The 13,416-nt window shown below is 32.0% G+C and overlaps 1 long non-coding RNA gene across 1 annotated transcript in view; it reads right to left on the reverse strand.

Annotated features, from left to right (window-relative positions):
• Positions 1-12,076, reverse strand: part of LOC147078444 (uncharacterized) — a 29,642-nt gene extending 17,566 nt beyond the window's left edge. The window contains exons 1-2 of the long non-coding RNA XR_015071822.1: positions 11,828-12,076; positions 8,862-8,997 (exon numbers count right to left, since the gene is read on the reverse strand). This is a non-coding gene — a long non-coding RNA (uncharacterized LOC147078444). The remainder of the gene's footprint in view (positions 1-8,861; positions 8,998-11,827) is intronic.
• Between the last annotated feature and the right edge of the window lie 1,340 nt (positions 12,077-13,416).

The following is a 13,416-nucleotide window of genomic DNA, read 5'->3' on the forward strand; positions in this document are numbered from 1 at the left end:
ATCAAAATTTGATCCCTTACTTAGTAGTTTTTTAATTTTATTAATATATATTTAATTTATTTAATATTAAAATATTTTTTTGAGCATTTAAAATGTTTGTAAAAACCCATAAGATACATTCAGTACCTAGTTATTCACTATTAATACATTCAATTAACGCATTAACTTGTCATTACTCGTCAACAATGGAACAAAGCAACGCGTTTGAAATTTAATAAAATTAGCTAATGAGAAATATCACTAAATTCACCTCCAATCAATTTTAAGGTAGGTATAATTATTCATAATTGGTAAATTAAATAAATCAATGGTGGAAAATTCAAGTTAAAGTAACATATCTTCGGTTTGTAGTATGCATTCAGTTATTGATAAATAATCGTAACACATACAGTAATAGTGAGGAATGGGACAACTGGATGTCAGGACAATTGGACGCTGCACTGTGGTAGACACGTATACAGAACGTTGACGAGTAATTTTAATCAGTTTCTATCTACTACTTAGTAGTTTTAATTCATTTTACTCTTCACATAATGTTTTTTTTATTGCGGATTGAGAATAACCATGCCTTAGGCTTTATATAAAATAAAAAACTCTGTTTTCGTTGGAACTTAAGCATATGCATTATTAAATCAATATTTACGTGTGCATATTTAAATTCTCACCAACTATTAAATCATAATATAATAATTTGAATTTAAATATTAATATTAAATATTTTTTTAACTATAAGTACCAAACGTCTATTTAATTTCGAATTGCGTGGCGTCCAGTTGTCCCGGCGCCAAATCGTCCTAGACCTGTAATAGTGTACCTTTTAAATTAATTATTATTATAGATAATTTCTAGGCATGTTCAAATAATCTAGTTTAAAATAAACGATCCGCATCTGCGAATTAGATCTCAAAATCTAGATTATAAAATACACCTCCAGGTTGGCTAGCTCACGGCACCAATTTAAACTAATCAAAATGAATACGGCCCAAAATTTGCATTTCACAATACATACACACTGCATGCTCAAAACTAATGGAACTTCCCTATGGTATGGCGATCTCAATTACGTTCAGAACTCGGCATCATTAGATTAAAGAGCTGTTCTCTTTGATGCTGTAATAATAACAGCATTAACAATGAGAAAATTGCGCGATTATTGTCAGCCTATTGACGGTCGCACCAAGGTCGGGTTAGATGATTTATATCCAGCCATAATGACATAATATATTACATATTGACCACACTTTGAATTAAATTTGGTTTTGAATATGGAACTTTCGATAAATTCAGAATTGTTACAATTATAAGATTCTGAAAAACGTACGACTTTCACGTAGGTATTAATTACTATTAATGATTGATTGTTTTACATTCTCACTCATTTATTTACATAAGTAATCTACTAGTAGCGAATGGTGGAGGTAGACTGTTAAGGTCCGCCATTAATAGTGCACACTAAACTTTATTAGTCATTTATTTGTTTTAATATAACTAAGAATACAATTTGCAGATTGTGCTGGTTAGTTTTTAAAAATCAATTAAACCCTGCCTAAGCCAGACCATAATAGTTTTGGTAAACTTTAGGCGATACGACGAAATTATGCACCCTTTTTTATTCATACTTATTTGTTTTCGTTGGATTAAGAATACATATCACACATATTTTTGGTTCATTTTTTTAAATCATTAATCGCTGACCTAAGCCAAACTATAATTGATAAAAAATATTATTCTATCCAAATATCCAAAACTATGATAGATAGACGAGTATTTTTTGACTATTATCTATTATGGCTTGGTTTTCGTATGGTTTAATTGAATTTTAAAAACTAACCAACAGCATCTGTAAATTGTAGTGTTATTTTAATGAAAACCAAATAAATACGTGTGAAGCTTAGTGTGCACTATTTATGGCGGTTCTTGACAGCCTACTTCCACCCTACGCCACTGTAATATACTTAGTATAGTACATATTATTATATTCTTTTTAACACTACAACATGCGATGATACCCAATGACAGTAGTGTATTTAGTAATTGAAATGAGACGATCACAAATACCCAAACTTTGAAAAAAAATATATAAATAGATTGTGACCTCATCGAGCATCAAACTCGGGGCCTTCGGATAAAAACCAGTGCCTTTCATAATTGACTACCAGGGCCGCGAGGGACAATCGTTACGTGTCATTAATTATAATAAAACGTCACATATGCATAACTAGCAATATTCCGAAACTTGGTCCACGTTGAAATACAGCTGATAGATACGCAGAATGAAAAAATAATTAGATTCGATTTGACTTTATTTCAGTAGGCAGCTGCTGGGTATAAACGTGCGCCCTCTACTTTCACCTCACCTCACCACTGTACCGCTGCTATCTGACTATGTTGCATACTTGTGATGAATTGTTAAAAGTGCGTTATTCGACAACGGTTGGACGTAGGCAAGCAATTTCTACCTGCATTTCACCTGTCAGGCAACTTTACTAAATACGTTTTTTTCGAGAAGTTATATCTTATAAATTGATCCAATAAATCGGTACAATATTAGCTGTGCCAGTTTTATCAATATCGGTTCAGTATTTTGTAAGTTACAGTATGTATAGAAAAAAACAAAAGCATCCAAAGATATCGCATTTTTTAAAAATCGGCTTTCTATACAACTTGATAAATAATGTCCACGACATTTTACCCCTCTGTCAAAATACATATCGAAGGTGCTTAAGGGCGGACGTACTCAGCGTGGGTCAAAATGAAGCTTTTTTTCTATTTTCAAAGCATGATCCTGGACATACCTTAAACGTTGTAGATAATCTATTTATATAATTTTGAAGCCTTATTATCCTTTATATTTATTTAAAACATGTGATGACTGCATATAGTATTTTTATTACATAAAATAGTATTCTTTTAAACCACTCGCTCTAATGTTTTAGAATATAGTCATATTTCGGTACATAACTATGCAGTGGTGTTAAGATTTTTTACATTTATTAATTTTTAAACGCATAAGTAAAACCATTAGTATAATTTATGACGAGATAATTTTAGATTTCAGATAATTTAAGATAATTTTAGAAAAAAAAAGATTTTTTTTTCGGTTAGGTACATGTTCAAATTCGCGCGTTCACATGATCTTACTCCCTATTTCAACTTTAGTTTGTCAATTTATGGCTACGGCCGTATGTTGTAGCTTAACCACTGGGGGATGACAAAAAAATGGCGTATTTCAAAAAAACACTACCCTATTCTTAGGTCAATAATTATTATAAAGCAATCATTATTCATATGATGTTTATCACACTTAAATGGTCAAAAACATAGCTTATAATGAGTATCTTTAGAATTATCTTCAAATGTGTTAATCTTGCCGATTTTCTGAATAATAAAATGCCCAATTCTTGTCAAATTTGGGATCACAGAGATTATCGATATGATCTTTTATCGTAAATATTTCACTATAATAATGTCGACATAAATTATACTAATGGTTTTATAAATGCGTTTAAAAATTATTAAATGTAAAAACCCTTAACACCACTGCACATGCATGTACTGGATTATGACTATATTCTAAAACATTAGATCGAGAGGTTTAAAAGAATACTATTTTACGTAATAAAAATACGTTATGCAGTCATCAAATGTTTAAAATAAATATAAAGGATAATAAGGCTTCAAAATTATATAAATATATTATCTACAACGTAACGTACAAAGGTATGTCCAGGATCATGCTTTTAAAATAGAACAAAAACTCCATTTTGACCTACGCTGAGCATGTCCCCCCTTAATACGATAAGATCTCTTAGATAACAAACTAATTTATTATGTAAACGTCGTTTTATTGATTTTAAACCTATTCGAAACTTTGATTTGTGCGCTCCAGAATTGTCTATTAATTGAATTGAACACATTAGAAAACTACTTTTTTCAGAGATTTCAGAGACACGCAACGTTTAAATTCGACACTTTCTTACATGCTGTATACAATTCGCTATAATATATTACTATTAACGTCTAAAGCGCCGTCTAGACGGCAGCGACTTGGCTGCGCGGTATAGTTTGTACAAAAAATACGGAACAATTAAATCTTTAAAAATTAAGATAGGTTTCTCTGATCCTAAGGGAACGAAAAGTGAATCACAAAGTAGGTTCCAGCGGTTCCAGCTGATAACAGCGCTTTTCGGTTTGTGCGAGCTTCAGTTTTCCCGTCCATACATACGGGCTTCCCGATACGAAACAGTTTGCGCAGGTTAGCTTGACTGTTGTAAAGTGACAGGATTGAAGCCCACCTGGAGACACACTCGCCGCTTTCCGATAAGCAATTTGGATTCAGAAGAGGCAAATCAACAGTCGACGCCATAAGGAACGTGATTGCCATTGCTGAAAATTCTCGCCGTAAATACGTCCTAGGAGTTTTCCTGGACATTGCAGGTGCGTTTGATAGTGCGTCTTGGCCTCTTATACTTCGAAAGCTCCGGCTGAAGAGACTACCAGGAAATTTGTTCGCGTCAATTCAAAGTTATTTCACCAATAGATCGATCGAGTTTCGAGTTGGTTCAACCACAATAAAGAGGAACACCAGCATGGGATGTCCCCAGGGCTCAGTCCTCGGGCCCCTTCTCTGGAACGTACTCTTTGACGATCTCCTTAGAATTACGCTTCCAACCGACTGTACTGTCATTGCCTACGCAGACGATGCGCTGCTGCTGGTCGAGGCCGACAGCAGGGCGAAGATTGAGAGCACCGTTGGCGAAGCTTTAGCATCAATTGAGGCTTGGGGTAGATTAACTAGACTATCATTCGCACCTTCCAAGACAGAAGCCATTGCCCTTAAAAGACCGAGATGACTTAGCTGTTCGAGACTACCCACAGTCCGATTCGGTGACACGAGAGTGAAAGTGTCGAAGATCGTCACCTATCTAGGCGTCAAAATGGACACAATGTTAAATTTCCTACACCATGCCGAAACCCAAGTCCACAAGGCTGGGGTGGCCTTCCAGAGGATCGGCCGCATGGCTGGTGAAGGATGGGGCTTAAAAGTAAGGGCGCTCAAGATCGCCTACGGCGCCATTTTTATGGGAATCGCGGCTTATGCCGCCAGTGCTTGGTGCCCGCGCATTCCCAAAAGTGTCAAACTTAGAATCTCTCTTTTAAGAGGACAGCGCATCGCGCTTCTGTCCATTACCAAAGCCTACCGTACTACCTCAACTGACGCGCTCCCGGTCCTGGCCGGCATTCTCCCACTTGACCTGCATATTCAGGTCAGCGGCGCTTCAATATTGCTCCTCAAGGGCGAGGAGGCCGACGTTGGTGATTTTCACCTCGTCCCTCCCCCTCGGCTAGCTGGCGAAGGAGTAGCATTATTGAGGCGCAGAATTAGACTCATGTCGCTCAACGCGGCCATTACGACCTGGCAGCGAAAGTGGGACGAATCGACCAAGGGCCGGCACACATATACGTTTTTTCCAAACATACAGTGGTGAATGGAGATAACCAAATATCTGACTCCAGACCATTACACCAGTCAATTTGTGATTGGTCATGGTGGATTCGCTGGCAAGCTCTTCGAGCTTGGACTTGTAAGCCGTCCGACATGTCCATGCGGAGGGGAAATACAGGATGCCAACCACATCCTATGGGAGTGTCTGAGTATGTGCTCCGAACGGGAGGAAATGCTCAGGTCGGTCCAACCAGCTATTGGACTCATCGGCCCGTCCAACCTGGTTGCTACTAAGGCCAATTATCTTGCTTTCAAAAAATTTGCGGCGTCTTACTACGGGCGTGAAGATCTCTTCACATAAATTTTGCTGCCTGTATGATTAGCTTCGTTCTTTAATTTAATAAACAAGTAGGTTCATTTTCTTTTTAGTAATTTCCATGTGCTTTTTCTCTCCCTGGCACTTTGCATTAGAGTAAACTCAGTAAACTCAGTCAGAGCTCACTTTGAGCGTAGCAATCTAAGTCTTGGGCATCTTCTCCCAGGACACTCCCAGGCCAATTCTTAGATGCTTCACATCACCAATTGATGGGTCCCGTGATACTCTCGATTAAGACCGAGGGTGGTACGGGGCGGGTTTGGTGGAGGGACTTTAACTTCAATGTTGTAAAGCATGAGATGATCGTCTAGCAGGCGCTTAACAAAATAGTGTCTTCGTTAAGAAGCTTCTTAAGTTTCTTAAGCCTTCTAATCCTTTATTGACAGATAGAACCGATTCTTTTTATTTAAATGTCCATTGGCGCACATTATTTTTTTCCGGTGAGAAAATCATAATCTTGGTATGTACCCACACTATGTACCTACACATTCTTTGATAACGTTTTCACTGGATTTAATTCCATAGATAACGTAGGTAATATTCCAAATTTTATTTTATTTTTAATTTTTTTTTTTAAATACTTATTTACGGCTGTTCACACATTAATTTTATTTATACACTAGAAATATTTGACACTACCAATTTCCATAGGTAACATAATATCAATATACTGATTATTTCTGGGAACAATGAAACAAAAATTTAAATTATTTTCTTAGAAATAATCTAATATTACTTATTATTAGTAATAATTAAAGAATGAAAGACAACATTTAACAACAGGTGATGTTATATAATATTTACTTATTTTTACCGCGGAGCATTTAATTACCACAATTAAATAACATGCTAATTATATCGAATGATCAGCTAATGAGGGCACAACAGCTGTGCCGTCAGCGGTGAAAGGGACTTTATATCAATCCACTACGGGACGCAGGTGACCAAAACGTGATTCTACTCGACCTGTCTGTTGACGCGGTCATCATAATTCCTATATTTATTAAAATTGGTGATATTGTTATATATATTATCTAAACTGATTCCACTCCTCTTGGTCGAATGAATTCCTATTATTATCAGAATTGGTGAATTTATATAGCTTAGTTAAATCCACTGCTAGACAGTATTTTTAAAGCTATTTCCTTTCCTCTCAGATATATGCATTGCTTCACTTATTCTATATGAAAGTCACTCACCGGGAAAGTTTATATTATGTAAAGCTAAAATTTTAATTCAAAATTCGATTTTTTTAATATCATTATATAGCTGCAAGCAGATATATCTTTTTCAGACAATAAAAATAATGTTAAAATTTATTTTTTACATGGCTACTCTACTCTATTACCTACTACTACTTCTATTACGTTACATGTATTAGATTGTTATTTATGATAATCACATATTATATTCGAATAATTAAAATTTATAATTTATCTTATTTAAATGCATGTAATTTAACGAATGATTTATATACCTACACCGAAATTTTACCAAGCCAGCTTTTCTGCTAGGCCTAGCGGACTAAGATGGTACCGGACATCATCCCAAACGCCGAAATCATGAATAGCTAAATGACTACGCATTTGACCCAAAATAAGTAATGACATGCAAGTCATAAAAGTGATAACCAATCCAACTGTCTGAGATGAGTGAAAGTTAATAATCTAAAGCCATGTTGCTAGGACGCCAGTCTGTCTGCAAGACCTAGTGAGACAGCTGTCTCTGCCAGTTCGACATAAATATGGAAAATTATTGTGCTGTTGGGAGACTTTCAAAATCGGAATCTGCTTATTAATAATAATATTATTATGTACGTATTTTTATCACTCTCGTCCTCTTCAATCCCTGGTGGACGGTCGTGACCACCTTGATATTCAGTTATCTTCTGAGCAACCATAAATCATAGATTAATGGAAAAAAATATACTTTCATTGGTCTTATTGGAAACATATTGTTCATATTTCGATTTTCTAATATAGATAATCTATATAGGTAATATGAAAACATCAATAATAATAATATATACTATTATTTTATTAAATGTGGGTCACGTGAGATGAAATAGTATTACTTAAGGGATTTCTGCTTCATGACAATAAATACTACAACCCGTATATGACATTTTTTTATTTACTAACTCAAAGAGCAAATATTAATAATTATAGCGACGTTGATAATATGTTTTGCATTTTTTTAAAGTGTAGATATTAAAAATTGTATTCTTCTTTATTATTCTCCTGATTTTGTAATTATACTTATAACTGGTATACTAACTTGGTAACTTACAATGGTATTGTCTTTTAATGCTGCTTTACAAAATGATATCCCAACAATCAATATTCACTAAAAACAATTTATCGCCCCTCAAAATGCGTTGCACTGCGCGTTACTTAACCCCGTGGCACATTATTGGTCATTAGATAGAAACACGTAGGTTAGCTATGTTGACCTTGACGTGTATGTGATGTTTACAGACCATAAGTTAATAACATTTTTTTATGAATTTGTGTTTTTATCAACATATTATACATCGTCTCTTGGTCTGGCAAGTTCATATTATATTTTTTTATAAATATTATAATCTGCAGCACTGGTCACTCAAGGTCAACACTGTTAAATCAAAAATACTGATGAAAATTTTCTATACAGATGGAGTTTTTGTACTATTGAATTTGATATTGAAAAAAGGCTACATACTAAAAAACTAATAATTAAATAAACTGTCGTTTCCTATTTAACAATTCAACTATATGTAGAGATGTCAAAAAGTGTTGATACTTGAAATATTGGTAATTTTTGTCTGATATTGCAATTTTTGGGTATCAATACTTTTGTTGGTGGACCAGGTATTGATATTTTTTCTTTCAATATGACATCTCTAGTACTGCACCTATTATCAGTTTGTAATTATCTCTGTATTATAGTACCTAAAGTAGATCAATGTCACTGTGTTAATTAAAAATAGATCATGTCAAAATATATATCCATTCATAGAATAGGCAATGAAAATTCATACATGTTACTTTATCCTCTTACCGGCCCATGACGCAGACTCGCTTGTAGGAAGTAATTCTGGAGTATATTTTTTCATTGAAGGAAGGGCAGACGAGGAATATCCTCGCACAAGTCCTATACTCAAATATGCCAGTGATGCGGACATCGTCAAAATAGTCTGAAAGAAAAATATTTAATAAAAATTTAAATTAAACATTTATTTTCTCTTCGCAATGTTATTAGATCAACGTTACTTTTGACATTTTGAAGATGATAACTTTATACCTACTTTAAATTTTTTTGCATTCGTTTTTATACAAACTTTAAATAATATTATTTTTTCTATATTAGACTATTTAAAAAATCTATGGCCTAACTTCGATTATAATCTAAGCTTATAAAAATTACTAGCTCCTACATTTTTATAAGAAGAATATTTTTTGGCCATGTCTGATCCTAATAAGATCATATGGGCCTCCACAGGGTGAAGGTTTGTGTTAACAGATTTTTGTTTTTACGAGAAATAGATGTCAGCCACTTGATCAACCTATTAAGTCCGTACTCTGACTTACACACAGATTGAAAAACAATATAATATTATGTGTACAGGATTCGAACCTGGGACCCACGACGCTATAGGCAGACGCTTAAGCCGCGCAGGCATCGTGGGTGTGGCACCTAAAATACGAAACATGGCACATAAATGATACGATTTTATAGGTATTCAAATTTCTTCTTTTTAAATGAACTTTTTTCATAGTAGTTTTTTTCAAAATTTTACAATAATTTTAATATTGACATTACTTTGGGAAGGAAGAATAATTGAAAAATGAGATACGTCCTTATTTACTTAATCTGTGACAGTCAGAAGTAAATTTCATTATTCTGTAGAAGGACATTTTTACTACCTGTTGACATTTTTTGTGGTTTTGGTTACATAGTTTAATTAATCCATTATTTTTTTGGAAATCGTTTAGTGCACAGATAAAATACACGTTCAGTTATTTTTTAATGTTAAAAATACCTAGGTAATTAAATTGATCGCAGAGCATTCGTGATTAAACTCTTATACATTCTTTAATCCAATGACAATAATGATGATTTTAGATTCGATCTAATAACGTTATAATATTTTCGCGTTACAATGAATGATATTTCCTAATAATTTATTGTTAATTTTGTGAACATAAATATTAAAATATAACTAGATATGTAATGTTAATGTAAAAATAATCGTTGCCGCAGCTAAATCCCAAATTTTCACTTTCACTTTTACAATAAATATGTTTGTTTTATAATGAATTGTATTACTAATCATGTATTCATGACTCTTAGTACAAGCACAGTAAAAATATTTTTTACAATAGTATCTAGTATTATTGTAGTCTCCTCTGATAAATACATATTTACCATTTACATGTAGCATCTTATTTGTTCAGTATAACCATTAGTTCAGGTGCTACGATTGAATCCGTATACATAATTAGAGAGACGCACTTTCTTTTAACAACATTAATGACCTTAGATATATTATAATTCTCAGTGACACATCAGAAATATACATATATTATAAAAAAGACACATTATTTTCGTACCGAATGGGACCCAAAACCATTGCACTAATCTTCCAAAAGGTGGTAGCCAATTTTAATGGGATTTAAAATAACACTTCAATTGTATATTGTTAAAAAAATTCGGTGTGATCTGTATGTAAAACACAGCGCTTGAAATTCGAAGTCCTATTTGGTACAAATATTATTTTTTTTATCTAATAGATTCCTGATATTTCACTAATACATATTTGACTTAAATTATTTGTAACGCATAACAGAAAACATAATAAATATTATGTTAATTTGTATAAGTGAGCGAGACAGGGAAAAGTTGTATTAAATGAGATAAGGTAAAAGAAAAGGAACACATCAATGCAAATTCGAAATTTTAAAATTAACTGACACAAAAATTAAGAAACTATTTATTTTAATCGGGTCGTGAATGATAGATTACTCTCATAATAGTTTGACAGATGAAGAACTGAGTCACATGGTATTTTTTTTTAAATTATATAATATTAATATATTCAATAAAGAATTCTTGAATACAATTATTAATATAGTAGTAACTTGATTTAAATATTATAATGTTTTAACGATGTATTTACCAATAGTGAATAGAGTGTCTGTTATGAATAAATCAGTTTTAAAAAAAAATTTAATAGAAGTAATTACATTAAGATATTAAAATAATATTACATAATATGTACATACAAGGTAACTTAATATATCGTGAAGTGCATATTACGTGGAATTTAATTATCTATAATATTATCGACTCCTGGTATAACTGCGTCAAATGCATATTAATGTCAATTATATTTAAAATAAAATATTGTATTATTTGTATACTACAGGTAAAGAATGATTAAAAACCAATCAAACATCTAGATTCCATATTGAGATAAATTATATTGGTCCTACTCATGAATCAGATAAAAAAATGCACATTTACTGTGCAATTGACAACATATCATTCGAAAATGAATGAGTCATGTTGATTTTAGTTTGTAAATCACAAAAATAATTTTAGTCATATTGAAATAGTTTTATTTTCAATAATATTATATACCTACATGCTTGTGACATATTACAATAATATCAGCAATATTATATAGGGGAGGGGTACTTACTATCTTAGCGCTTAGCTGTTTTTGAATAAAAAATAATAATTTTATATATTATATACCGGTTATTTAAAAATATTTTTACAATGAAAAAAAAAAAAAAAAAAATAACTAATGTATCTGATTTATCGAATATATAACTTTTTATATGTATAAGAAAACATAGCCTTATTTGTATATACATAATTAAGGTAAATAATGTTAATTTGATCCGTAATAAAAACGTCTTAAAAGGATTTATTTTGCTTATTTTGTTTATCACTATTATAATAGTTCAAAAATACATACATATAATTATATTCATAAGTATATACTATAATATAGATACCTGTTTTAATATCGCCGAATTCACAGAAAATGTCATGATTGCACTATATATTGTTATAACTTATGTCTTAGATTAATTTAATTGTGCATTTTTATAAAATGGTGGCATTATAAATATACTAATAGTACTTCTTGACGTTAGGTGAAATTGTCAACATTTCAAACGTTAAGTAACTATGCCGCAAACTTGTATGAAATTGTTTGAGAGATTACGTTCACTTGCAACCGTTGACACGATACAGAATACACTGACAAGATTTACGACCACCAACAAGACAATCAAAACGATGCTGTGATTGGAAATTATACAACGTACACAAATATAAGTATTCAATTAAGGGGCCTTCCTTAAAACATTCGCTGTATACGGTAAAATACTACACCGTTACTTAGTAAAATGTTTTATAGCAATCAGTCGTAAGAGATAGTTCATGTGTGAAGTTAATATTGCTTTAATTTATTACAATATCATGAACATGATCTTCATGCAATTAGTACATTATACTTGTATAATTTAGGTCCAACCTGTCAAGTTATATAAAATTTGGCCAACTTGTTATTTTTATTTGGAACTAGGTTATCTATGTAGGTCGTTTTGGATAGGTATGTACCTACTAATCACTAATCAATAATACTTGTGGGACCTAAGAAGTAATGATAATAATAATAATATATTTCCAATAATAGACGTAGTAAACGTAGAATAAAATCGTTGGATTAAGAAAATATTATATAAAATATGTTAGGTTTTAAAAATCCAAAGGAGATAAATTTTTATTTTTATTTTTACAGTATTATGATTAAGCATAGAAAAAACTTTTTTTGAAATGACATTATTTTTATTTAACGATCTGTTTCCGGTAGATGTCATGATATTGTGTGACTATACCTCAGTGGCGAAGGGTGGAGGTAGGCTGTTAAGATTCACTATAAATAGTGCACACTAAACTTTGTTAGTCATATGTATTTGTTTTTATTGAACTAAGACTACAATTTACAGATGGTGTTAGTTAGTTTTTGAAAATCAATTAAACCCTGCCCAAACGAAACCATAATAGTTTTGGCCTAATTTGGGCGATACGACAAAATTGTGCACACTTTTTCATTCATAGTTATTTGTTTTCGTTGGATTAAAAATACATATTACACATATTGTTGGTTCATTTTTTTTATTTCATTAAGCCCTGCCTAAACCAAACTATAATAAATAAAAAATATTATTCTATCTATAAAATATTCAAAGTTATGTATGATTTAATTGCATAATTTTAGATATTTTATAGATAGACATGTATTTTTTGACTATTATCTAATATCGCTTGGTTTCTCAGGGTTTAATTTAATTTTAAAAACTAACCAACACTTTCTGTGAATTGTAGTCTTATTTCGATGAAAAAAAATATGTATGTCTGAAAAAGTTTATTGTGCACTATTTATGGCGGATCTTAACAGCCTACCTCCACCCTTCGCCACTGCTATACCATACCTACAATACAACGCACCGTTAGTGGATATATTGCGACAACTATTACATAGTATATTATTATGTCACTGATATCTTATAATTTAAAAAATATTTTTATTAACTTA

The sequence above is a fragment of the Rhyacophila brunnea genome, unplaced genomic scaffold (genome assembly GCF_057557595.1).
Source record: "Rhyacophila brunnea isolate RB1 unplaced genomic scaffold, BYU_Rbru_1.0 scaffold_11, whole genome shotgun sequence".
Classification (NCBI taxonomy): Eukaryota; Metazoa; Arthropoda; class Insecta; order Trichoptera; family Rhyacophilidae; genus Rhyacophila; species Rhyacophila brunnea.